The sequence below is a fragment of the Pogona vitticeps genome, chromosome 3, assembly GCF_051106095.1.
Source record: "Pogona vitticeps strain Pit_001003342236 chromosome 3, PviZW2.1, whole genome shotgun sequence".
NCBI classification, from domain to species: Eukaryota; Metazoa; Chordata; class Lepidosauria; order Squamata; family Agamidae; genus Pogona; species Pogona vitticeps.
In genome coordinates, this window is record NC_135785.1 from 170,689,484 (window position 1) to 170,716,029 (window position 26,546).

The 26,546-nt window shown below is 39.6% G+C and overlaps 2 long non-coding RNA genes across 2 annotated transcripts in view; one reads left to right on the top strand and one right to left on the bottom strand.

Moving 5' to 3' along the window:
- The window catches only part of LOC140705766 (uncharacterized), a 92,878-nt gene extending 87,750 nt beyond the window's left edge, over positions 1-5,128 (bottom strand). The window contains exon 1 of the long non-coding RNA XR_013544117.1: positions 4,944-5,128. This is a non-coding gene — a long non-coding RNA (uncharacterized LOC140705766). The remainder of the gene's footprint in view (positions 1-4,943) is intronic.
- The window catches only part of LOC140705764 (uncharacterized), a 66,147-nt gene that overhangs the window by 16,867 nt on the left and 22,734 nt on the right, over positions 1-26,546 (top strand). The window lies entirely within an intron of this gene.

Consider the following 26,546-nt stretch of genomic DNA (forward strand, 5'->3'; position numbering starts at 1 on the left):
TTGCAGTTTGCCCAGAATTTAAGTGAAGGTAAGAGCACAGGAAACCGAAGGCCTTTTGTGGAGTATTAGTTCTGTGTTACAAGAACAATTAAGTACTACCGTCCCATTATATCTTTCATCTCTCGGTTGCATTTGCTGTTTGTTCGAAACTGCAGACAATTTGCACAGTAACATAGGAATTAGTAGGTTTGATAATGTAAATATGGGCCAATGTGAATCAGACATACATTTTCTTTCATCAAACCCGAACAAACTCCCATGCTTGTAAATCATAAAGATGCTGACACTAAAGATGAGATATTTGGGTAGAAGTCCAATTAAATCAAGAGAACTCAGAAACAAAAGTGTTTAATGTCAACATACAGCATACACATATGGCTAGGAGGAAGAAGAAGTAGGAGAAGGAATTGTTGGTTGACTGTGTGCATGTGCTCCCCAACTGCTAAAAAATGTAAATGAAAAACCAACGTCACTGACAGAAGTACGGGGATGCATTTGTGAAGACACATATAGAAGCTAGTTCTAAAATCTAGAAAGAATATGTTTCTTTTTTGTGGATGCAGCTGTGATTATTTTTACAAAATTAGACAATATGGGGAAAATTACACTTAAGGGAGGGGGAGGAAAAAAAATAAAAACAAAGCAACCTTCATTTTAGTCATGCCATGGGATGTAAGCCTGGGGATAATGTTTCAAAAGCTCAAGTGTACTAAACTCATGCTTCTTACAGTAGAATTTTATGAGATGCTGGTTTTGAAAGCCGGGCATATGGGGGGTCCCACTGTGGCAGAGGGAAGGAATATACCCAGAATGCATTTCTAGTTACTCGAGTATGGAATCATTTAAAAAGAAATGTCTGGATTAAATATTAATGATCATCTGGAGTATCCCGTTTTGAATTCATTTTTTGAGATCTGTCGTATAGTGGCATTCTGATCTTCCACAAAAGAGAGAAAGTCATGCATATGCCCCATTAGTTCCAACATAATTTTTTTTATCTCCCTGTAAACTCAGGCATATGTGTTTTTTATGTTTACATAAATTTTCTGACACCGCCAATTTTCTGTCCCCCCAAATGATTCTATTCCATTATCTATCTATCTATCTATCTATCTATCTATCTATCTATCTATCTATCTATCTATCTATCTATCTATCTATCTATCTATCTATCTATCTATCTATCTATCTATCTATCTATCTATCTATCTATCTATCTATCTATCTATCTATCTATCTATCTATCTATCTATCTATCTATCTATCTATCTATCTATCTACACACACAATACAGGAATGCCTTACAGCAGTACAGAAAAGAAACTTTTTTTAAAAAAAAAAGTAATCTCCTTAAACTCCTAGGTATCCAATCAAATGCTTAAATATGTACTACAAAAAGTTCATCTGAAAATGTCCCAAAGGTATGACTCAGGATTAATTTTAAAAGACAATGACTCCCTTCATGATTTTCTGTACTTCCTCTATTTACTGGTATCACAATATGCCTGCATTCTACACAAAAGTACTGCCACTTAATGTAAATGACACCTTTTCCCGCTTCCTTTTTTTTTTGCAGTAAAATGCAAAATATCGATGCTCTTATGTCCAACTAAACTTCAAAAACTATAAACATATAATTATGTTTCTGGAGTATCTTCAGAATAGAGAAAAGTACAAAAGGAGATAACCGTGCCAACCCGTCACCATCCAAAATTCTATTTCCCACAGAATTTATTTCATAAATGAATTTTATAGAAATTTAAAGTGAAGGGGAGAGGGAGAATCATTGGATAACTACATATCTAAAAAATACTTTGCATCAGCACTGATCATTCTTAATTAATGTAATATTTCCTTTGAAATATAAAGATAATGAAAATAACCTTTTTGTGTTGCTATGAAAAATATATTTTCAAAAACTGACTCATTTCCATGCGTATTTTTACTGGACACAAGATACCTGCCAGTGACACTAGACTTAAATGAATAAATTATACTGGTGTTGAAATGATGAGTTAGCAACCTTCAAGAGCAGAATGGAAGATTATATTGTTACACATTTTATAAAGTGAGCAAAATGCATATTTTGGTGGTCAGGATCCTGACCCTGGCACTCATTGTGAACATAATGTCTTTGAATATTGACATTAATACAAATCTATTCCTCCTTCATATTTTTTTCATGCCCATGAAGTTGCCTATGGCTGCTTAAAAGGATAATCCCTGGGTTCCTTTTGAAGTCAAATAATTCAAGAACAGTGTGGGGTACCACTGTGCTGGATGACCTTAGAACATTGATATCCTCGCTGCCTCGCAATGCATGCAAAATCTACTGTTTTGGTTTACAGTGTAATCCTATATGAGACTATCAGCAGTAACGTAGCTTCCAGTTGTGCATCCTGCACATGGGTACGCAGGAGTAACTCCTCTAGAACTCAGTGGGAGTTATGTCTAAATAGTTATGCATGAATTACGCTGTCAATCTGTCACATACACTGGAAACAAAGAAGTTTCTCTTCCCTTTAATTACACTGAAACTTGGGAATTTGCTACTGTTTTTTAGCGTTCACAGAAACGAAGGAAACACCACGGATGTACTCATTCTTATACGACTTCTGCTTGACTTGAAAGTTTACACAGTTAACACAGGCAAAAGTTTTATTCTCCCTCCTCTTATACATTATTGGGAGGCTAGCCCAATGATGGCCATCCCATTTTCTCAGCTCTGTTGTAATATGGAAGCTCATCCAAAACTGGATGCATAAATGCCACCTTGTCAAAACTGGCAACTTCCCCCCCCCTCTGTGCCTTTGGCTACTAATTTGGGATCTTCATTGGCTAGGCCTACTGTCCAATCCACCTCTGCAAGAGAAACACATAGAGCAGAAGATGTTGTTTGGGTGAGAAAAGGTCTTAAGCTTAAATTTTACTTAACCACATGTTCTTAGTTTTATTTTGCATTAGAAGAAACTTCTCTTTTAATTTGACGGGCAACTTCCCCCCCCCCCCACCAATGCAGAGCAAAAGGTCACTATTATATGTAAGGAAAATTAAGCCGATGTTCTTGGTTGCCTTACAGTTCTCCTAGTTCAACTACTCCAATAAATGAACATGTACAACAAGCCGAAGGGCTTTTTATTACAAATTTAATTCATTTCTCTAGACAACTGTGAAATTTGCCATTGACATTAGTCATTACCCCAAGGCGAACTAAAAGATGATCTCAGTTAATAAATGATCCTTAACAAGGAACACTCCCTATCTTCTCTGATATTGGCACAGGCACATTTTATTAATGCAGGGCTCGCTTCCTGCCAGAACACTAGCATTCACAACTATTTGGTATACTTGTTTCCTCTTCCTGCTCCTGATATTAATAATTATGCAACGGGATAATTAACAACACAAAGAGAGAGTATCCTGAGCTTGCAGCTAGATTTTCAGCATGTTAACCTTCTGGGAAATAAAGAACAGAAGCACAGAGTCTAGCCAAATAAACCAATGCAGGTTGATTTCACAGTGTGTAAAAGGCTAATTATCTGTGAAAAGTCTGACCGCAAGTAACAAAATCACACAAATGTGTAGGAATTGCATTTTAAGTAAAACTCAGTCTGAAATCTTGTAGTTGTGCTTGTAGAATAAGTCACATAGGCATATTTGTGGGGATGTTTATATTCACACAAATGTTATTTGCACTTAAGCACTGTATATTATAATGTATAGCAGTGAAATGCATATGTGTACAGATACATAATAGCATCATATAATAAGTGTATACTAGGTATTCACAACACCTGGGAAAGTATGGTAAAATTAACTTTTCATCTTTACTGTCACTGTGATATAAACAAACTAAGCCTAGCGGATGACAGAAGTGGGTTACATGCATATTGTTTACTGGAAACAAGGTGCAATAAAATACAGAAAATATTATCACTTCTTTACAGATTCTATATGTAATTCATTCTAATATAAGAATATTTATCCACTAGCAGTAATAACAAAGCCACAATTTTTTGTTGCAGGAAAAAAATAAATTGCATTTGCAAAAAGCAAACACATTACCAAGTGTGTAAAAATGCAATATTCCCATTTTCTAGTCAGAGTTCCAATTTATTGAAGTAACAGAGCAGAAAATGCACTGACAGCTGTTACATTTTATTGCGAATTAGTATATACGTTTTATATCCAGTGAGCAAATGCATGATACATTGTATTCCAGTAATTGCCACTGGCTTTCCAAATGGAAACGGAATGATCTTAGTGCAATTACACTCAGGAGAGTAAATGTAACAAGCTACAGTTCTACATTATAGCTCTTTAACAATGCAGCGAATATTCTTTTCTCCACAAATAAACAAATAAAAAAGACCAAACCACAGATCAATTATCTACAGGGGGAGCGGAGGGGGGGGATAATCAAGCTGTTTTAGGATAGGTTTTGTATAGTACAGGTCAAAAAATGGAATAAGGCTCCTGAGAAAGACACTGAAATTTCCACCTGCCTCAAATTATTATTTTCACGCCGCTTCAGAACTACATACTCACGCACGCCACCACTCTGGGTTGGGAAAGTGAGGATATAACTGAACAGTTGGAAAAAGAGTTCTCGTTCCACATCAAAATGCAAACATTTCCGCCTGTTAAGCAAATACTTTTTAATTCAATGTTTTATATGTGCAGAGAAACAAACATGCCTTCATTTACGTCTGTGTGTGTCTCTGTGTGTAGACATAGACACAGGACACACACACTTGCACCCACACATGCACACAAAACACATTTTCTCACAGAGAGCTTTTTTTTTTAAAAAAAAAGAAATGTTGGTAGGCTGTAGCTTTACTGCAAGTCGTATGTTAGGATTTATTTTAAAAGCCTATGTTAAGATAAAGAAATAGCTGCACGCATTAAGGAAAAAAAACACGCTTCTTTTCTGTACTAACCTTCACACCATATTTTAAACCTTTCCCTTGGACAACCAGGGCTGTGACAGCTTCTTCACCTTCATGCTCTACCGTGAAGCACTTGGAAAAGCCAGCGGTCTCCTCCCCTCTAGTGGCTACCAGCTCTATTTGCAGCAACACTGAAAGCAAAGGGCCTACAGCTCACCACCTCAGGGGCATTTGTGTAATTTCTAAGCTTACAAGACAAGGAGGGAGAGAGAGAGAGAGGGAGAGAGAGAGAGAGAATGAGAGAGAAAGAGAGGGAATAGACCAGGCGGCCTATGGCAGCAGCAAATAAAAATTATCAGTCATTTAAAACAATATGTTAGCGAGGACTACAACTTAATCAACACCAACCTGCTGACATAGATTTGCAATTTGAGCAGGTTATTAGTGATCGAATTAGCATCATGTCACAACTTGTATCTGATTTATTAGAAGAACTGACTAACGCCAAGAGGACTATAAACAAAATGCAAGGCATTCTTCAAAGCCCGCTGACTGTAATAACACAACAGCTCCTGGAAGAAAAAAAAAAGGTAGAACAGGCCAGGCATGATGTGAGTGCATCTTTGGCATATGCATGTACAGGCAGTTGCTGTAATTATTGCTACTTTTTAAATAAATAAAATCAAGGCCTGATGATTAGAAAAAACTTCATTAGAAGCTCACGGTTAATAAAGCTCTTGCCTCCAAAACTGATTGAACAAATCAAGCTATTGTCCAAGTCCTCCCCCTCAACACTTCTATGCAAGAAATGGGGTCCCAGAATGGAGAGCATGGATTTTAAAAGATAATATAAAATTGCCTTGAGGGTCATACAAAAATGGCACGATGCTGGGCATTACTTCATAACGACTAAGCTGTGAAGTATTGGGACAAATGCCGACTGTTTATAGATATTTATTTTATTTATCATTTATTTCTTAAACTTGTATGCCACACCGATTAGTGGTGAACACTACTCAAGGCAGTGTGCGCCCAGAGTGAAACAAACATAACATAAACCTTAAATGCAATAAGAGACAAACAACACATACAATCAAATAAAGCAGTCATCAAAAACATCCATGGAAAGTCAATGGATATCTTTGGCATTGATACTTTGATATACACATAAATTAAATATGCAATTAAGCAATCCTAACCATAACAACACCAAATATTTCCACATCCTGGATCTTCTTCACACAGAAACGTTATTGCACACACTGGAACTGAAATCTTAGCTCTGGAAACTTGCTTTGACCAGGACATCAGGGAGCATGGGCCTGTGTCCTACCATACAAAGGACAAGTTGGATTTCTAGGCACCCACTATGGGAAAAGCCGAATCTGAATCTGGTGTAAAAGACAGAGAATCCTAAAGAAGGAGAAAGAGTTGTGAAGCTGTCCGTCAAAAGTTGGCACCAGAATGGCAGCCTGAGCATGCACACAAGTCATCTGTATGGATCATCTTAAGTGAGATATACTGTATTTCTAGTTTGTGTGTGTTCTGTGCCAAGAAGCTGGAGATGATTTATAGTGACCCTAATAGGGCTTTCAAAGTAAGCGAGACATTTAGGGAGTGGTTTTCCTTGTTCCACACCCCCATGGCTGAGTGGGGATTCAAACCCTGTTTTCCAGAGTCTAGTCCAGCACTCTGTCCACTACACCACCCTGGGAATCCCTATTTCTATTACATTATAGTAATTATTTTTAAACTCATATCTATAAATTTAGATTAGCATACATGATACTTATCCATTTCTGTATCCTTTTTTGTTCTTTTTTTGGGTGAAGTACGATCAGTTACCGTAAAACTGTTGTTTATAACCTTGAGCCTTCAAATAATACTCCACCTTCACCACAGAAGAACCAAGCCTGTGTTTCACTGTGTAGGACCTCCCAATGATATATATTCTCTGGCTGGATTCCAGTACTTTAAAAGTATAAAATATATTAATATACAGTATACTGTGAAAATAGAAAAAGCAGCATAAACAGGAAATGGGGGCCACACCTATCAATAGAGCCAGATTACAGTGTATTTGGGGGAGTGTAAATGTTCAGTTCTAGTTGACACCACAGAAGATTTTAAAACACCACCCAAAAATCTGGATATTAAGGATAATTATTTACATTTCAGCCACGGCATCAGAAATAGCCCAAATGTTTCCAGCAATAGAAAACCCAGCCCTTAAATTCGGAAGCCAGTTGGAGCTTTGAAAAGGAAGTAACTGGACAGTGTCCTCCCAAGTCAAGAGACGGTGCCATCCTGGCTCTTCCTTTCCACCCAGGTTACAGCCAAAATAGCCCTATTCATTTCCAACAACAAGCTCCCATCCACTGCCTGTCATACAGTTCTGCCACGTTCACACGGGTTATCACATACACTACCAAAAAGACTGAATAAATCCTTGAATAGGTACATGTTTAAAAAAATCACACACCTAAACAGATCATCCACACTATTAAAAGCCCCTAGAGCAGTGGTCCCCAACCTCGGGCCTCCAGATGTTCTTGGACTACAACTCCCAGAAGCCTTCACCACCACCTCTGCTGGCCAGGATTCCTGGGAGTTGAAGTCCAAGAACATCTGGAGGCCCAAGGTTGGGGACCACTGCCCTAGAGGACAGAAGGACTGGTTTTGGCAACTGCTATCAGCAGCATATAGATTTTGTGAATTGCTGGGCGAGGCTCGTGTAAATAAAATGTTGAGCTTCTTACAGCTGCACATAAGGTATTTTACACTGCATGTGGTCTACAGGGTGTGCATTTCCCATGCTTGTGCTAAGATATATGGGGCATATATGTCCTCTACTAAGTCTGAAGTTCTCTGTATTGAACATGCAAAAAAACTGAACATACTGAGTCAAAATCTTATACGATCTTTTTAACCTTCAAAATTGTGTATAATTAGAAATATGCCACCACGCAGTTATTGTTTGAAAACACCCCTTTGCATCATGCAGCACCATTTGCATTACTGAGTCAAAATTTAAGCAAAATAGAAAATAAGTGAAGTGTGACTCTTTGAGAAGCCATCTTTTTCATATAGCTATTGGAACATGAAATATGGGGTCACGAAGAGTCGGACACGACTTAACGACTAAACAACAACATGAAACAATGATATTCTTGGGAGCTTGCTGAAAACAACAACACAAGGTGTTTTCCTTTTGTTCCCCCAGGGCTTCTTTTCCGTTACACCTGTTTGTTTTCCCCAGTGAAAGATGGAGTATCTCCTTTTTTCAGACTTCCCAAACACCTCAGCCAAGGCTGTCATTACCCAAGTGGGTGGGGTATCTTGGAAACTGCAGTAAGAAAAGAACCCTCTTCCCATCATTGTCTCCTCTCTGCTTGAAGGAGTGAGCTTCTGTAGCTTCTGTACCTTTCTCAGTAGCTTCTGTACCTTGCTTTGAAACCTCTGGGTTTCATAAGAAGACACCTGTCTTTAAGGTGTGCAAACAAAACTGTGGTGTTATTGAAAACAGGAGAACACAAAGAAGGTTATATAGACTTGGCTTCATCCTGGCACTAACTGTGTCATTTTTAACCTTTTTAATTTTGTTTTTTGGGTTTTTTTAAATGAAGACAATTTTAACTATAAATTAAATGTTTAGAATTTCTGGGTACTGAAACAGCTCCTCCCCACAACCAAGAGAACAGCTTTCTGCCTTCTTCTAAAGCCATAATTGTCAGCTGCAGCAGGAATTTCAGCCTCAAGAATCACTTGTTCTGATTTAGTTTTTCAGGATACTTCTGCAAAAGAATGTACTTAGAGCTGTCATTTTAAGATACTGTCCAATACTTAACTCCTGTATGTTTTTATCCCTTTTCCCCACCTAATCAAACATGGATAGCTCTTTTTGTTACTGCTAAAAAAATCACCTTGTTCAGTTATTTTGCTACAAGCAAAATCTACTTTTTATTGAAAAGTCTATTTGCTCATTTTAACCCCAGACTGTGTGGGGTCTGTTGCAGAAATGAAATGTTTTAACTATGAGGATGCCATGAACAGAATTTGTTACCTATCGCATGCAAAATATATACACTTTCTACCACTGAGATCTCTTGCTGTACCAGCTTATTAGATCCAAAGATGCTTCCTAAAACTGTGTTGACATATTTGGCTTTTTCAGTCTCAGCATAGGTCCCATGTGAGATGAGGATGTGGGGACAGGTGGGGAAAGAGCTGCCTATGGAGATCCCTCCGTCTAAACTGTATCCATGGGATTTCTGTAAGTCAGAAAACAGTTTGGCTTTTTATAGTACTACTCCATGGTGGTGTGCTATTTTGGAACACTACCGTGAGACTCTTCACAACAGGAAACAGGTAGTAACAAGAGCACGATGATCTTAGCAATGAGCAATAAGGGTGTTGGTAGCACCCTGGCTTATTTCTGAGCATTAATTTTCTTTTGGCATGATCTTTTTATTAGTAATAATCGGTGTTACTAAAGGTGTCGACGCTGAAATATTCATATTTCCATATCTTCTTGTCTATCAGCTCAATCATCCACTGAATGTTTTAGAATATATTTAGTGTGGGCTCTCCTTTACATTCCCTTCTCGGTGGATCCCCTTCCTACAGAGGATCCTAGCTGAAAGCGTATGGATGACGGAGTGGCTGCGTTTGGTTGTTGTCTTTTAGCTGTACTTAGTGCACTATTTGTGTGGAAAGTAGTTTGTAGATCCTAACAATAGATTGGAGAGATAATACAAAGGGAGGCCTAAACAAGTCTGTGACTTCTCTGTAATCAGTAGATTGTCTGGCAAAAAACAGGTTTTCCCCCTCTCCTCTATATACATGCTGACTTTTGCTTCTATGAAGATGGGCAGGACGTCCTGGTCAATTTAGCTAGGCCATCTAGTATGTACATTTACTTTCTGATCACATTTACTGTGATGCACATTTATTATAGCAAATGATCACTGTGGAGAAAGCAGCACTATAGTCTCTTTGGCTAAGCATTTGTTTTATCTTCCAGCACAGGTTTAATTGCATCATACAAGTACTGAGTCTCCTACTATGTACTGATTGGAGAATTTTCCAAAATAAGTGTCTGTCTAGAGAAGTGTGGTCCAGCCATCTACTTCCCCGTTCCTCTTCTCCTTCATCCCCTTGGATACCCACATGGTACACTAGACCTCAAACAAAACAAATAGAAACCTTCTGATTAACCCACAAAATTTTTATTATGCCATAAACCATGAAATGGTTATATCATTTTCTCCCTTGTTTATCAGAACTGGATGACAATTTAAGGGGTAACATTTCCTGGGGGGAACCCAGTGTGTTATAGTGGACAGAGTGATGGATTAGGGTTCATGAGGCATGGGTTTGAGTCCCCATTCAGCCATGGAACTCATTGGAGGTGTGGAACTGGTAAAAACACTTCTGAAATATCTCAGTTACCTCAAAAACTCTATTAGGGTTGATATAAGTCAATTTCAATTTGCTGGCACGTGACAGTAATAATTTCTTGTCATAAATTATGTCACATATATTCATACTAAAGCAAGGTATTTTTAATTTGTCTTTATTTTAAGGCAATTTCTGAATAACTACTGATAATTTTTCTACTTGTTGGAAGGGTTTTCTATGAAAGGACAGCCTTGTGTTTTTCAGCCATGGGTGGTGGAATTTTTCAAAAAGGATGGGGTTTTCACCCTAGTTTGGTGGGCAATTACTGTGCAAATTTAGAGCCAGTGTGATGTAGTGGGTAGTGTCATGAACTAGGACTCAGGAACCTCAGGCCTGAATCTTTTCCAAGCCATGGAAATTCACTGTGGGGTGGCAGTAGGAAAAACATTCCTTACATATCTCACAAAATTTAAAGACTTCTTGGGGGGATCATTATAATTCAGATACAATGTGATGGTACCTAACAAACAACAAGCATGAAAATGTCATATAGCATGGAAGTGGGCCTTTCATGGTATACCTGCAATGCCCTTACTTGACACCCAAAATCAGCTCCCTCAGACAGCTATCTCATTTTGCTTAATGACAGGACCAGCGATTGCCATAGTAGGCCTTGACAGCAGCCACTTACCCACATTGGATGTAATATGTAGTAGTTTTATGCTGATCTTGGTTCATCTGATTCCTTGCCCTTGCATATTGATGGCCTTGCCTGAGCTCCCACCTCTGTAACAAAAAGAACAATTTCATAGTGTCTTTTTAGTAATGCCAAAAAGACAACAGATTCTAACATTCCTCACATGTCTTCAAATACTTAGGGTGGAATCCTCTTCTCATTTCAGACAACACTCTGTTGTGCAAATAGTGGAGCTTTTGGGAGGGGCTTGTTCAAGGAGTTGTCCAGCTCCTCCTTGCACAAGCCTTGTATGCTGCAGCAACCATGATAACTAGCCTAAGTGATGGGGCAGGAATCTGGCTTTAAGAATCAGGAAGCAAACAAAACAAATTAGGACTCTGGCCTTGGATATTAGGAAAATGCCAAAATGCTGTAAGAGTTATCAGAAGTAATGTATGCAGGGGGATGAGCAGGCACAATAGCTGATAGAATACATTGAAGATCATTGAGAATATGAGAATAAGAAGTAATGAAGTTTGCAGCAGAATGCTTAAAGTGGACATTGATTTGTGGAGTGTGTGGTGAATGGTAAAACGACAGTAGGTGCTGGAAGCAAGAACCCAAAGGCAGGCAAAAGTGACGAGGAGCAGCACGAGGCAAGGAAGAACATAAAGCGTGCAGTGTGGGTGTCGCAGCTCGAACGCTGTAAATTAGAAAGACACATATTTGTAATTGGCATTGCTGACAAAGAAGTGGCACTAAAGTTACAGATGGAGTTAGAACTGATGCTGGAACAAGCAGCCTAAATAGCTTGTCACTCTGAGCTCATTAAGAAGTAAAATGCAGATCAGGGAACAGCTGAGCAGCTGGGTCAGGTTGTTCATTGGCTAATTTAGCCTAAACAAGAAAGAAGGAAGGAATGAAACATGTTCCAGAAGAGTCGAAGAAAGCGAGGCACTGGCAGAAGGGGAGATGTCATCCACTCACTGCAGTGACAAAACACAACTTGGAAGGCAACTGACAAATAAGGAGACCAAGAAGGACAAAAGAGGATACAATAAAATAAGTCCTTTGGATCTTTTCTAAAATAGTTGTATATTGGTCGTTTGGACATCATGTTTTACGATATATGTAGATTTGAATTCTAGGATTTATCTTTTGATATGTATGTCCTGTCTCAGTAACCTTTCAAGGTGCTTTGAGAGGTGTCAAGCAGTGGATGGATGTAGGTGACCCAGTGGACAGTCCCATATGAGGAACAATGCATGCAACTCTAATTTTCCTGACTTCTAAAAACAATTTATTGAAATTAACTTGGACATAAATGGAAGGTAGGGTTTTGAACTCTTAGAGAAGCCTTGTAAATTGGAACAAATTCATCAGATCCAACACTGTGATGCCAGAGTCAGATGGAGGGACCTTGAAACTTTACATGGAAGCCTTAAAAAAGGAGAGTTCAGCCATGCTTGGTATTCAAAGTTTTATATATATATATATTCAGAGGTTGGACATTTTCATGAACAACTCTAGCTGACCATTGGGTGTGAATGACCATTGATAGAGCCATCCACTCTCCATTTCTCTCATCACTTTTTGCTGGTAATTTTTCTTTTCTTTTCCAGATATGCTGTTTGAGATTATTTAACCTGGAAATGCTGGGCACTGAAACCAAGAACTGTAATATGTATATCTATATGCTGTGTTGCTGATCTCTGGCTAGCTCCATAAGAATTAGGCTTACAAAGACACAAGTTTCTTTTTCATGGGATTGTGTGCTCAGTACCAAACGGACTTGCATGGAATGACTACAACACAATGTCAGAATGAATGAAATTGATCACACACACACACACACCCCAAAAAGGAGCAAAAGTTGATGTCAGCATAGAGATGGAGGCGAGGATTTAAAAACAGTCTTCAGTAGTGCGGTAAATTTCTTCATAGTAATGTAAACTATGGTCAACTGTCCTATGTGTTTGCTCAGTCTGATGTCCAGATGCTAACTGATGATGGGTAAATTGAAGACTGGTCTTCCTTTAAAAATGAACTTGGAATAGACAGCCCTTCAAACAGAAGATGGATCTAAACAGAAAGCTGCCTTCCATAAAGTAGGGCACATGGCCATCATATCCCTACAACAAAGAAAGTAACTACAGTTACATGCTTGCGTCTTTGCCAAGTGTGTTGGAAATGGGGACTTTCTGTGAATCTTACAGCTTTATGTATGCAGAACTTGTGATTGCAATGCTTAAAGTCAGCAAATGTTAATGGGCAGAAGTTCTAGGGAGCCCAAAGCTGTCCTGAACAGAGTTTCACAAAGTTTGCAAAGAATAGTCAGAGGTCAGAGCCAAGCAGCTTATATTCCAGAGGACAGGTCAAATAGAGCTTATATTCCAGAGGACAGGTCAAATAGAGTAGACAGAAGCATAATGGGAAGCAAGTTTGGTTGTTCAGCTGGCAAGGAATGCTGCAGTTCACACCAAAGCCAGAGACATCTGTTGTCTCCAGCAGTTGGGGCTGGCTGGGCTAATTGTATTTATTGTCCTTGGTGTGAGATCCCTTCCTTCTCCAGCTGATTCACCTTAATTACCTAATACAGGTGGTTGGCCTTGGAGGGTCCCAACTTTGCTTCAGTTGCATTCTCTGTTTTAACAGTGTGAATCATCTCCATTTCCTGGGGCAAGTGGTATTTGTCAAGCTATTATGGTCTCTTGGAGGGACTGGGTCCACTCTGGTAAGGCCAGAAACTTTCTCCATTTTCTGGGAGGGGGTCTGCCAACTGGTCGTTCCTCAAGTCTCTCCTTCTGCTCTGTTTCTCTCCTGCTAAAGTAGGTTGTCCTGGTCATCCTCCTCTGAAGAGAACTGTCCCATGCCTGCAAAACATTCCAGCATGGGCAGTGGGAAACCCATAGATCTCTTTGAGTTAATAGGCCTACTCTCTGTCACCAAAATACACTATTTTTTTTTTTAGGCTGAAACAGTTAAATTAAAGTTAAGATATCTAACTAAAGAGATTCTCCCGGTACATCATACAATGCATGATGTAAATATAGCTTAAAAAAACCCCTGGAGATGTCCACTGCCATATTGAAATAGTATCCCATTCTTTTTTTGCATGGGACATCATCCTCTTTTTAGACTGTGGCCTGCTCTGGCATGTATTGTTTAAAATTATTTATAAAAAGGGGAAGTGTTTACCCCCTAAAGTTTGCTTAACTGTACACAAATCTGTGCAAATTTAGATCAGCACAATATTGCTAGGCCGACCTAAGAGAAGACCCATTGAATCAAGTGCTGAACAGTAAGTCAACCATATCTAAATCCCACTGAATCAGTTGGTCTGTTATAGCTGAGAGTAGCAATAGGACACAGGCCATAATTGGCGTAAACCCATATAACTCACAGCCTCTTCAACTGGATGACAGCCCTCTTCTTTTTGGTTATCCATCATTTCAGGAATCCTTTCCAGAATCCAAGTGCTTTACAGTTCTTGTTTGCATCCTTCTTCTAATGACTCTGCCAAATTACTTCAGGCTGACAAAATTTTGTTGCCCAAGGCATTTCATGCCTGACTGGGATCTTGTCCTTGTTACTACAACAATGGATTTCATGCAGTTTTGAGAAGGAGACTCTCCTCTGCAAATGCAACTTCTCTGTCACCTGAATCCTGAACACCTACATCTGTGCTCATTTTAAAATGGCCAATCTTTAGGTTTTTTTTCTTGGCAAGGCTCCTATATTTTTAAGAACCATACATTCTGTGAATGAATCTTTTCATGACAGATAGACACAAGGAAGGGGAAAGATGCCATGCCTGCACAACTGCGTGTTGTATGATAAGAGCACAATCAGAAAAGAAGTTGGTGGCTTGGTTTAATCCAAAATTGATGTGCAGGGGCCAAAATGTCTAGAATCCTGTCATGATCTCAATTCAGGCCTGAGATACGCCCAAGTAGCAGTGGAGTGCCTTAAAAAAACTGCATTCCAGTGCCAGGGGAGAAAGAAAGGAATTAAATTCCCATCTCAATATGTCTTCAGAAACTTCAGTGGGTCCAAAATACAGCAGCCAGATGTGATTCCTGTAACCAGCACCCGGGGCTGGTTACAGGAATCACATAACCACCATCACCACCACTACCCACCCTGTTACAGCAGCTCCACTGGCTCCTGATCCATTTCCCAGCACAATTTGAAGTGTTAGTTTTAGCCTAAAGGTAAAGGTTCCCCTTGACAATATTTGTCCAGTCGTGTTCGACTCTAGGGGGCGGTGCTCATCCCCGTTTCCAAGCCATAGAGCCAGCTCATCTCTGTTTCCAGGCCATTTTGTCCAAGACAATCTTCCATGGTCACATGGCCAGTGAGACTTAGACACGGAACGCTGTTACCTTCCCACCGAGGTGGTCCCTATTTATCTACTTGCATTTGCAGGCTTTCGACGGGCGCTCACTCTCACTTTCGACGGGACAAGCGACGGGCGCTCACTCCGTCACGTGGATTTGATCTTACGACTGCTGGTCTTCTGACCCTGCAGCACAGGCTTCTGCAGTTTAGCCCACAGCGCCACCACGTCCCTAGTTTTAGCCTATAAAGCCCTAAATGGTCTGGGTCCAAGCTATCTCAAGGACCGCATCTTCTATTATGAGCCTGCCTGGGTGTTAAGATCATCGCTCAGGGGGGGCCATATTTCAGTCTCACAACCTTCACAGGTGTGTTTGGTGGGAACACTGGAGAGTGCCTTCTCTGCCACTGTTCCCAGACTCAAACTCCCTCCCACCGGAGGCCAGGCTGGCCCCATCTTTGCTATTCATCCACAGGCAGACAAAAACCTTTCTCTTCAAGCAGGCCTTCCTTTAGTGATTGGTTTTTAAATGTAGTGTTGTGCCTCATTGCTTTTTTTTTTGTTTTGTTTTTTGCATTGATATTCTTTACCATTTTTAGTGTGGTATTTCTTTAATTCTTTTAAGATATTTGCATACTTATTGTTTTGGTTTTTAAATATTGCCTTTTAATTATGTAAGCCTCCTTGGATCATTTTTAAGGGAAAAGGTGGGGGGGAAATATTATGAATTAAATAAATAAAATAAATATTGTCTCATGATGTTAAGAATACGTAGAATAGCTGAGAGACTTGTGGCATGTTAATAACAAATTACATTTCACACAACCTCTTATAAACTGTCAACCACTTCACCAGATGCTAGTGGGCTACAATCCACGAAGCCTTGTGCCAGATAAAATGCTGTTTTATAAATCCCTAAATCAGGATGTAGTGGCCTGGAAACCATGCAGAATGCTTACACATAGCCTTGCCCATTTCATTCCCCAGTTAATCTCCTTTCTACGTATGTAGAAAGTCTGAACTAGCATATCAGGCAAAAACAACAGAAATATTAAAAAATGAAGAAGACAAAACCATTGTTGCACCTTAAAGACTAAGTGCTGTATTTTAATGTGAGCTTTTGTGGACAAGTCAACTTCCTCAGACATAAGAGTGGGATGGCCAATGGGATTCTTATGTCTGAGGAAGTGGACTTGCCCATGAAAGCTCACATTAAAATATAGAAGTCTTTATAGTACCACAAGGGTTTTCTCTTCTACATATGGGAGACAATGAACCTGTAGAGAGAGACCTCTACTATTCATTGAGAGTCACCATGTACTTCGGCACCTTCATTTTGCAAGACTAGGGATGTCCAAATGTCATCTGTTTTAATTTGATCTGAATTGTCTTTTGAATCAAAACTATGCAATTTGGCATCCTCTTTTAGGTCTTCATATGTTGTTCTTATGTGTTGTCAAGTCACTTTTGACTTACAGTGACCCTATAAATGAGTAATGTACGAACATCCTATCCTTAGCAACCCTGCTCAGTTCTTGAAAAGTCAAGGCTGTGGCTTCCTTTAGGGAGTCAATAAATTTGCTGCCTGTCCCTTGAGAAGGCTGACTATGAAGCATACCTTGGTTTTGTCCGTGGGAAAGTATCTGGCGCGCAGCTCAGTATACAGTTTACACGGTGCCAGGAATGCTGGAAACTCCTCCACCTTTCCTCCAAACTTTTCTGGAGGAAGCACAGGGCACTTGACCTGGGAAGCAGTGTTGGCTTGGGATTGCAGTTGCTGCTGCTGAAGCTGTGCCACCATTTGTGTAAGAAACAGCACTTGAATAAGCACAGCATTTAGCTGACCCGAACCTTCGCTTGCTTCCCCCTCCATCTTGTGGGGGGAGTGCGGGTGGAAGAAATCTGTCACATTCCCAGTGGTTTCAAGAGCAAAGTCCAATAAGCCAGTCCAATATCAGAAGTTCAGAGGATGCAGAGCCAATACCAAAATGCCAAAGCCAAATCACAAACCATAAGCCAAGGTCAGGGCCCAAAGCCAAATCACACAATGTAGTCTGGAGTCAGAGTCCAAAGCCAAGGGTCCAGAGAACAAGGTTCAAGGTAGTCAGGAGCATGGATGTGAGCCAGAGATTTGCCATGTTGCTTCCAGGAGGTTCCTAGCCATCTGGGAGCTGATTATATAGCAAAACAGTTATTGAACTGCTGGAAGCCTTTCATTCTATCAACACTCAGGACTAGCTGACCTGATGTTTCTGCGGGCAGCATTCAAGCGATCCTCTGACCTTTGCATCATAAGTCTTTGCCAACATCTAGCCCTTATCCTGGCTACTCGGGGAGGAGAATCCGATGGTGATTCAGCTGTCTGTGCTTCAAATCACTCAGCATTCTCCTCAGCTGTAGTTAATCCCTCAGGTTCCGGATCTTTGGCTGAACTCATGACACCGGGCTCTGCCCCACCCACCCAAAGCCTGTCTGCGCATCATCCAAATGTGCCAAGAGGGCCATGTAACCCTTTTGGCTGGCACACCTAGAGCCGGTCCCGGTACCCCCGAACAAGCAAAGAGGGCTGTCCAGCTCTCTTGGCAGACCCAGACTGAGCAGTAAGAAAAATGAATAAATAGTAGCTCTTGTACAACTAAAGTGTAAATGAGCATCTTTGTCTCCGCATTGCCCTGCTTCAGATTGCAGAGCTGATCTGTTTCTGACAGCCTGTTTTCCTGCTGCCAACATCCTCAGTGTCCGATGGGGCAACACATGCCACTTTGCTGCTGCCAACTACCTCAGTGTCCGATGCAACCAAAACAGCCTGTTTTCCTGCTGCCAACTTCCTCATTGCCCGATGGAGCCAAAAAGCCTGTTGTGCTGCCAAATCCCCCCTTGCCTCCAGTCCTCCTGAGGGCAAACTCTCCTTCACTGGCAAATGTAATGCTGTGCTGAGCTGAAAACAAACTCGATGCCTTATGCATGCCTCTGCCAAAGGGACCTCTCATTCTGCTGGGGCTAAATATAACTCCCTCAATGCCATGGGCTTCTGTGTCATGTGGTAAACTCTCCTGGGGTGACCCAATTTGTGAGTGAATAATTCAGAGTTCCGATATCCAATCTTCACCAAAGTTGGCAGGTGTGTTGGGGAAAGACAGGAAACTTTGTTGTGATTCTGGAGTGTTTAAATACCTGGGGGAGCTTTCCTAGGGGGGTCCTCTTTGAGACTATATAACTTGGGGGTCCATGTTCCAATGTTCACCAAACTTTCAGAAGCTGTAGAAAAGCGACTGAGGAAACTTCCTTGCAAGTGTCTGTAGGTCATTGGGGGCCAGTGTTATAGCCATTTAAAGTGTAGATAAATTGACGAATCGATTCATCAAAGAATATTCGTATATTTGTATTCATTGATTCATTAACCTTGATGAATAACGGATCAAAACAAATAGCCATTTTTTGATTCATCCCCATCTCTAATTACAGCTTCTTCTCCAGTATACAGACACCTGCTTCCTTCTTCCTTCCTCTCTGTCCACAGCTAGAAGTTATTTAGTTTAAATAGCAGTTAAGTCCCATTCCTAATGCTACTGTGATTTGCCCTATTCAAATCCAGCACGATCACACAAATTTCACACATACATATACTTAGTAGATTGGACTGAGATCTGCAATCTCAAGAGAACATAATAAAATCATCTTTCTTAGATCCTGAAAATGAAAGCAGTACAAATCACTCTCTGTTCTGAATGGGTCACCATCACAAAATTGCTGATGGTCACACAGAAAAAGGAATTACCTCCCAGGAGTTCCATGATTGGGGTTTTGGGGAGAGCTAGGGCTTTCCATTGGTGACTCAGTTGTCACTCTCCTTCTGTTTTGGCCCTCCTCATTCTGTAGGAGTATTACTTTTCATCTTCCAGGTGTTTTTTTTTAATTTTTGGTTTGATTCAAACACTGTTTCTTCCTTCCTTGCCCAGTTTCAGAGTGCTTCAGAAACGGACACATACCCGTGCTTTGCTTCAGATTCCGAATAAATTCAGAAGCTGAAATACATCCCATATCTTGACACATATGGAGAGCTGTCATTGTCCATTTTCAGATTTGTCACCTTTCTTGTATAAGAAGGTGAAAAAAGTGACAATGAGGGGATGAAGGTATAATGCTCAACTCTAAATATGAGTATTCTATCCACCAATTCAGCATTGAGTCTGTTGTTGATAGTTGTGATTTTAACCAGAACTTGGAAAAATTCCTCTTTTTAAAAATAACATTTTATTAGTTTTTCAATCTATCTACATTCAGTTCGTGCCTGTTAAACATCGTGTTTATAATTATTTGTTTTTGCATCTTGGTGTCTTCTTCGTTCTCCCTTCAAAATCTTTACATTTTTTAAAACATTGAACCAGTCATGTATATATTTTAGTGTACAATATTGGCTACTATCATAATATTGCTCTCATAGTGTACAAGTTCTCAAAATCCTCTAATGAAGTTCTCAAAATCCTCTAATGAAGTACTTAATACAAAGAGTTCTGGTTTCAGATCTATATAATTTGAGGCAATTTAACCAACCAACTTTGCATTTTATACCAATAATAGCTAAATAGGTTCCTAACACATAATAAATTTTATCTAAAGCATTTTCTTTTTATAATTGTTTAGCCATTTCTATCTCCACATTTTCTGTCATGTCTATATCAATATCATATATATTATATGTTAATTAAGTACTTAGGGACGTGGTGGCGCTGCGGGCTAAACCGCAGAAGCCTGTGCTGCAGGGTCAGAAGACCAAGCAGTCGTAAGATCAAATCCACATGACGGAGTGAGCTCCCGTCGCTTGTCCCAGCTCCCGCCAACCTAGCGGTTCGAAAGCATGTAAATGCAAGTAGATAAATAGGTACCACCTCGGTGGGAAGGTAACAGCGTTCCGTGTCTAAGTCGCACTGGCCATGTGACCACGGAAGATTGTCTTCGGACAAAACGCTGGCTCTATGGCTTGGAAACGGGGATGAGCACCGCCCCCTAGAGTCGAACACGACTGGACAAAAATTGTCAAGGGGAACCTTTACCTTTAATTAAGTACTATTTGTTTTACCTCTTTCTTATGTCTAGCTTCAATTTATCTTAAAAACCACCTTGGTATGCCTTAATCCTGATTAATTATTCCTTATTTCAATTTGATACCCTTTTCTAATATATAAGATAAGCCCCCTTACAGCTCCAGAAGTTGGTTGTACACGTTTTCAATGTTGAAGGCCACCTTAATGTTTTTTACCTTTGCATCTTTCTAAGTAACCCCTTCTCTTATTTGTCTTTTCCCAATTCTTATTCTTATCTCTCTTTAAAAATTCCATCTCTTGTACCATCTGTGGTCATGTTTTGGACTTGATCTATCTCCAATAGATCTTCCAGGCTATTTTTAATTTAATCTTCTGGTTCTCTCTCCTTATCTTCCCTTGCCACAATGAAGATTCTCCTTGGCTCCAGGTTTAGAATTAGATCTCCTAAATTTTCTCCGCTGATTCCCTCTAGCCCCTCCTTGGATTGGCATACATCATCCACCATCCTCTCATTTTCTTGTTTGTTATTCCCTATAGTTATTCTCTTTATTATAACTCTTTGTTATTCCCAATAGTCTTTCTTTAACTGCTCATTGAATAATTTCACCTCTTTGTTGTGGGATCTCACTATTTCTAAAATTGTTTGAATAGTAGATTTTGTTTTTCTTGTTCTAGCATTATGTCCCAGATATCAAATGATTATATTCCAAGTGCTTGTCCAGTTGCTTAATAGTAATCAGTCCAATTCTATCAATATTTGCTCCTATAGGTCCATTTTAATAGATTGGTCATCTTTAGGGTTAAACTTGAATCCAGTCTCAGACGTGTAGGGTTTCCCTCGCTTGTAGACTGAAGGACATTTGCTCATCAAATAGTTTCCTCAGTGTTTGTATTCATAGCCTGATGTCTTTTGTAATCCAGCCCCAGAAGCATTCCATTCTTGTATTAATTCTATCCTTGCTTGTGCTCCAATCACATTCAGAGCTCAGGATACAGTTATTTTTTTCCCTCAATTTTGCAGAATTAGACTTTTGAAGGTTAATTTGTCTATATTTCAGTCAGTCCTCAGAGAAAAAAGAAGTCAGAATCTCCATAAGGTCTTCAAGGTCAATGTTCTGAGCTATAGATAGGTGTAAATAGCTGTAGCCATAACATAACCAGTTTAATTCCAAAGTTGTTTAATAATTTTAGGAGAAACATTTCTTAAGTTTCTAATGCCAGAGTAGTACCAAACGTCCTTCCTTGAAGTATAATTAAATGTATAATTAGTGTCCAATTTATTTTCTTTCCTTCTCTTTGCATCTCTTCCCCTCTCCAGATTCACCAGTGCTCTTTAAGTGTTGAGGGTAAGAGACAGTTTTCTGTTATAGGGATTGTCTCGTCTAGGGAAGGTCATAAAGTAGAAATAAATATTTCTCACCCAATGATAATGATGTTAATTAGCTAGTTTATCGCTTCTCAATTGCTGACCGTCGACAACTTGCAAGCGAGCTTTTCAGCTGCTTGTTTCTGCCTGCTGGTTGATTGGGGAGTTTCCTGGATCAAACAGGGGCAACTGCCATCACCCCCATGATCAACAGGTGTCTCCCCCATTTCACCAACTCTTTGGGGTGGTTTTAACCCCCTGGAGGGGGGTCCCAAAAGTCGGAATTTAGCCCAGGGGATGGAGTGCCATCCTCCTACTCTTGTTTCATTGCATCATCAAGTTGGAAGTCGAAAATTTCCTTTTTTGGCCACAATGTGGAACATTCCCCCAAACCAGTCTCAAAAAATTAACTTTTCTAATTTCTGGTATTTTTTTTGCCAGTAAGATAACTAATGTCCCTATCTTCAAGAAGGGGAGGGGGGAAGGACCCAGGGAAACACAAACCAGTCAGCCTGACATCAATCCCAAGGAAAATTCTGGTGCAGATTATAAGGCAGTCACTGTGGAAGAACATTGGAAAAAATGCCATAATTACTAGAAGCCTACACGAAGAACATGTCAAGAACAAATCTTGCCAGACTGATGTTATTTCATGTATTGATCAGGTAACCTCCCTGGTGGATGGAAGGAATGCTGTAGATGTAATATATCTTGATTTCAGCAAATCCGTTGACAAAGCAAAGTGCCCTGTGATATTCTCATTAGAAAGCTAACTAGGTGTGGCTGTATAGAACAACTTTCAGGTAAATGCAAAATTCGTTAAAGAATGGTACTCTGAGAGTGCTTCTCAATGGCTTCTTCTTGAACTAGAAGTAACAAGTGGGATACCATAAGGCTCACTCTTGAGCCTGGCATCTTCAACCTTTTTATTAATGACTTGGATGAGGGGACGCAGGGAACGCTTATCAAATTTGCAAATGACACAAAATTGGGAGGAATAGATAATACACTGGAAGACAAAAACCAAATTTAAGTAGATCAAAGCAGATCTGACAGATGTTTTTCTCTTGAACGTCTCCAGTGGTGGAGTGCTCACCACCTCCCAAGGTAATTGGTTCAATTGTTGTACTGCTCAACAAATTAGATAATCATTTGTCAGATATACTTGGATTTGGATTCTTGCACTGAGCAAGGGGTTGGATTCAATGGCCTTATAGGCCTATTCCAACTCCATCATTCTAGATGCATTGAATCTAGATGGGCGGGGTAAAAGCAAAAAAAATATAAATAAATAAATTTTATGTTAAGCACTGAAAATCTAGCTCATTTCCCTCTCTTTCCCCCTGTAGTAGAGTCTAGAGGTTAACATGCATGAATGTAAGCCTTTCTATTTTTTTATGGTTTAATCCATAGCTCTTTTATACATGATAGGTTCAAGTTTATAGTATCACTGTGTATTTAAATAAAAGATACACCTGTTGCCCTCTAGAATGTTTCATGTGTGAGTGGGTTCAAAGAGAGTTACCTTCTCTTTCAATTCGTCCCCTTGGGTTTTGAACACCAGAAGTAGCTCTTTGGCTTCATAACCATTTTGCACTGAATAAACAAACTGATATTTCTAGAGAGGAAAATGATATTTAGATTTGATGGAAACAGGAGTTAAAAAGTAGAAAGCTTTCTCCTGTGTGGGAACTGTTATAATGTTCCATTATCCCTGCAGGGATGTAGAGAAATTCTTGTAAATATTACTTATTTAACAGAACATTTTCCAACAATCTATCAAACTACTTAGCAATATCATAGGAACAAATCAGGAGAGACTAGTGAGTTAAAATGATTAAGGCTGGCTTAATTTTACTCAGTCTGAACATTTCGCTAACAATAGAATGAGGTTTCTACATTATTGATTTCTCAAATAACTCAATGCTTGCCCATGTAAACTAACACATGCTATTTGTAATATATTGCATTATGTTTTCTAAAAGGGTGCTTATGTTAGATATCTAATAAATAATGTTTCATTTTAATACCAACCACTGATGAAAGAACTCAGTAACTGTGTGTCAGTAGCTCGGAATGTTGATATTCACATAACATGTTCTAATTTTGTTTAAAGTATGGAGACCGCTTGACAAAAGGGATAATTGTGCATGCCTCAGGAACTTACGAACATAATTTAAAGATTTTGTCCAGGTATGAATTGCCTTTATGCCTGAGGAAAACTAATACACCAAAAAGTAGAATCCAGCCCTGCAAATTACAGGGGAATAAACTTACCTGACACTGACCTCCCTAATGAGAGGAAAATATGTGGAAAGAATCACAACAAAATGTATACGACCTGGAAGGATCTGAAAGTAATGAGAACGCAGGGTAGTGCTATGTCGCCAACATGTTCCATCCTTCGGACAAGCATCTTCTCAGGATAACAAACAGTAGAAAGAATATGAATTGTACATTTCCAAATTTGCTGTCATTTATCACTGAATGACCAGAATCTTCTTGGTTATGAGAAAGGTTTGTGTTAAGTTACCTCAGATAATTACAGCTGATTGACAAGGTGCAGGGCTGCATATAGGTTGCACAATCAGGCATTTGACCAGGCAGACAACCAAGACACACTCTAGCACCTTGTCAGTTAGCTACAACAAGTTATGCAGACTAGAATCCCAATGGGATTCTAGCCAGTTAGGTATATGATGGGTAACTAGTTAGCTACTGAGCAGAGTGATCCAATAACCACATTTTTATATTTCTAAAGCAAAATAAAACATACTCTTAAGAGGAGTTTAATTCCACACCACAAGCCTAATTTTTAAAATCAAGTTCTTGCCTTCCCATGTAAGAGCTGTGAATTTTGATAAATTATGGTCAAACATTAAACCAAATGAATTTCTAGACCACCTTCACCTAACCAAATACCATAGGTATGACTATTCCCAGCAAGGAGCAGATAATTTTGTTCCCAACAGCCATGTAGCTTTACAGATGAGGAGCTAAAAATCAAGAAAATGTTCTCTCTCTCTCTCTCTCTCTCTCTCTCTCTCACACACACACACACACACACACACACACACACACACACACACACACACACACACACAGAGAGAGAGAGAGAGAGAGAGAGAGAGAGAGAGAGAGAGAGGGAGGGAGAGAGACAGACAGACAGACAGACAGACAGAGACAGAGAGAGTCATGTGAAAAGAAAGTACACTCTCTTTGAATTCTATGATTTTACGTATCAGGACATAATAAAAATCATCTGATCCTTAGCAAGTCTGAAAATTAGGTAAATACAACCTCAGATGAACACATGACATATTACACCGTATCATGATTTATTAAACAAAAATAAAGCCAAAAAGGAGAAGCAGTCATCCACTATGGTGCAGTTCATTATTTAATTTTTTTGGTATATGCCTTAAAGTCAGTTATGCTAAGCCCATGGATACATAACTTCCAGAAGGTCATATCACTATCAGCCCTGCTCAGTCTTTGTAGAAAATAATGACCTGGTTCCTTTATTAAGTCAACCTGTTTCATCTTGGGTCTTCTCCTCCTACTGCCATCCAATTTTCCTGTTATTATTATGTTTTCCTTTGATTCTTGTCTTCTCATGAAGTGTCCAAAGTACCACAGCCTCAGCACATACAATTTTTTTCATATTAAAAATATCATTACTGTGTTTTTCAATTCAAAACAGCAGCAGCAACAACAAGAAGAAAACCTTGTTCTTAAGCCTTCCAAATTAGGAAACAAACAAATCTGATTGAAAATAGGGTGTTTAAATTTATTTGCAAAAAAGTCTGTCATTGATGGAGCCATTTTTCTGACCCAATAACAAAATGGTCTCTGCATTGCTTTTTGTCATATACCAGGCTGCTTTTCCAGGTAAATGTCTCACCTCAGACAATACATCTTAGCATCACAGTACTGCCACACTTCTTTCTTTCTTTCTTTCTTTCTTTCTTTCTTTCTTTCTTTCTTTCTTTCTTTCTTTCTTTCTTTCTTTCTTTCTTTCTTTCTTTCTTTCTTTGACTGACTGACTGACTGACTGACTGACTGACTGACTGACTGACTGACCGACTGATTTCTATACCGCCCATCTGGCAGCCAAAGCCACTCTGGGCAGTTTACAACAGCTAAACAATAACAGAATCACAAAACATAATAACAACAATAAATTATAAAAGTGCAAAACAAAATACTATAAAATACAGCAGGAGACATAATAAAATACAATAAAATAAATAAGATGAAAACATGAAGGTAAATTAGATATTACATTGTCAGAAGCACTATTGCATCAGATGTTACTTTATTTGGAAAGGCCTGTCTAAATAATCAGGGTTTTAGTAGTTTTTCAGAAGTGCCTACTGTGGGGGCCAGGTTGACTTTGATAGCCAAAACTATGCCCAGGCTGTGCACCTCATCCTTCATGGAAAGAGTGTCTCCCCTGAAAGAAAGGGGCTCCCACCCACAAGATTTCCACCTTGTCTGGGTTCATCTCAGTCTGTTTTCCCTCATCCATCCCAGCACCGCGTCCAGAAAGCGCTCAAGGGACAGGACAGCATCCACTGCAGAAGGATGGAAGGAGAGATAGAGCTGAGTGTTATCCACGTATTGGTGACACAAAGCTCCAAACCCCCTGATGACCTCCCCCAGTGGCTTCATATAGATATTAAATAGCATCGGGGAGACTACTGACCTCTGTGGGACCCCACAATTGTGAGTCCACGGAGTGGACAGCATCTCCCCAAGATGTACTGTCTGAGGGTGGTCTTCCAGGAAGGACTGGAGCCAGGCCAAGGCCTGACCACTGATCCCC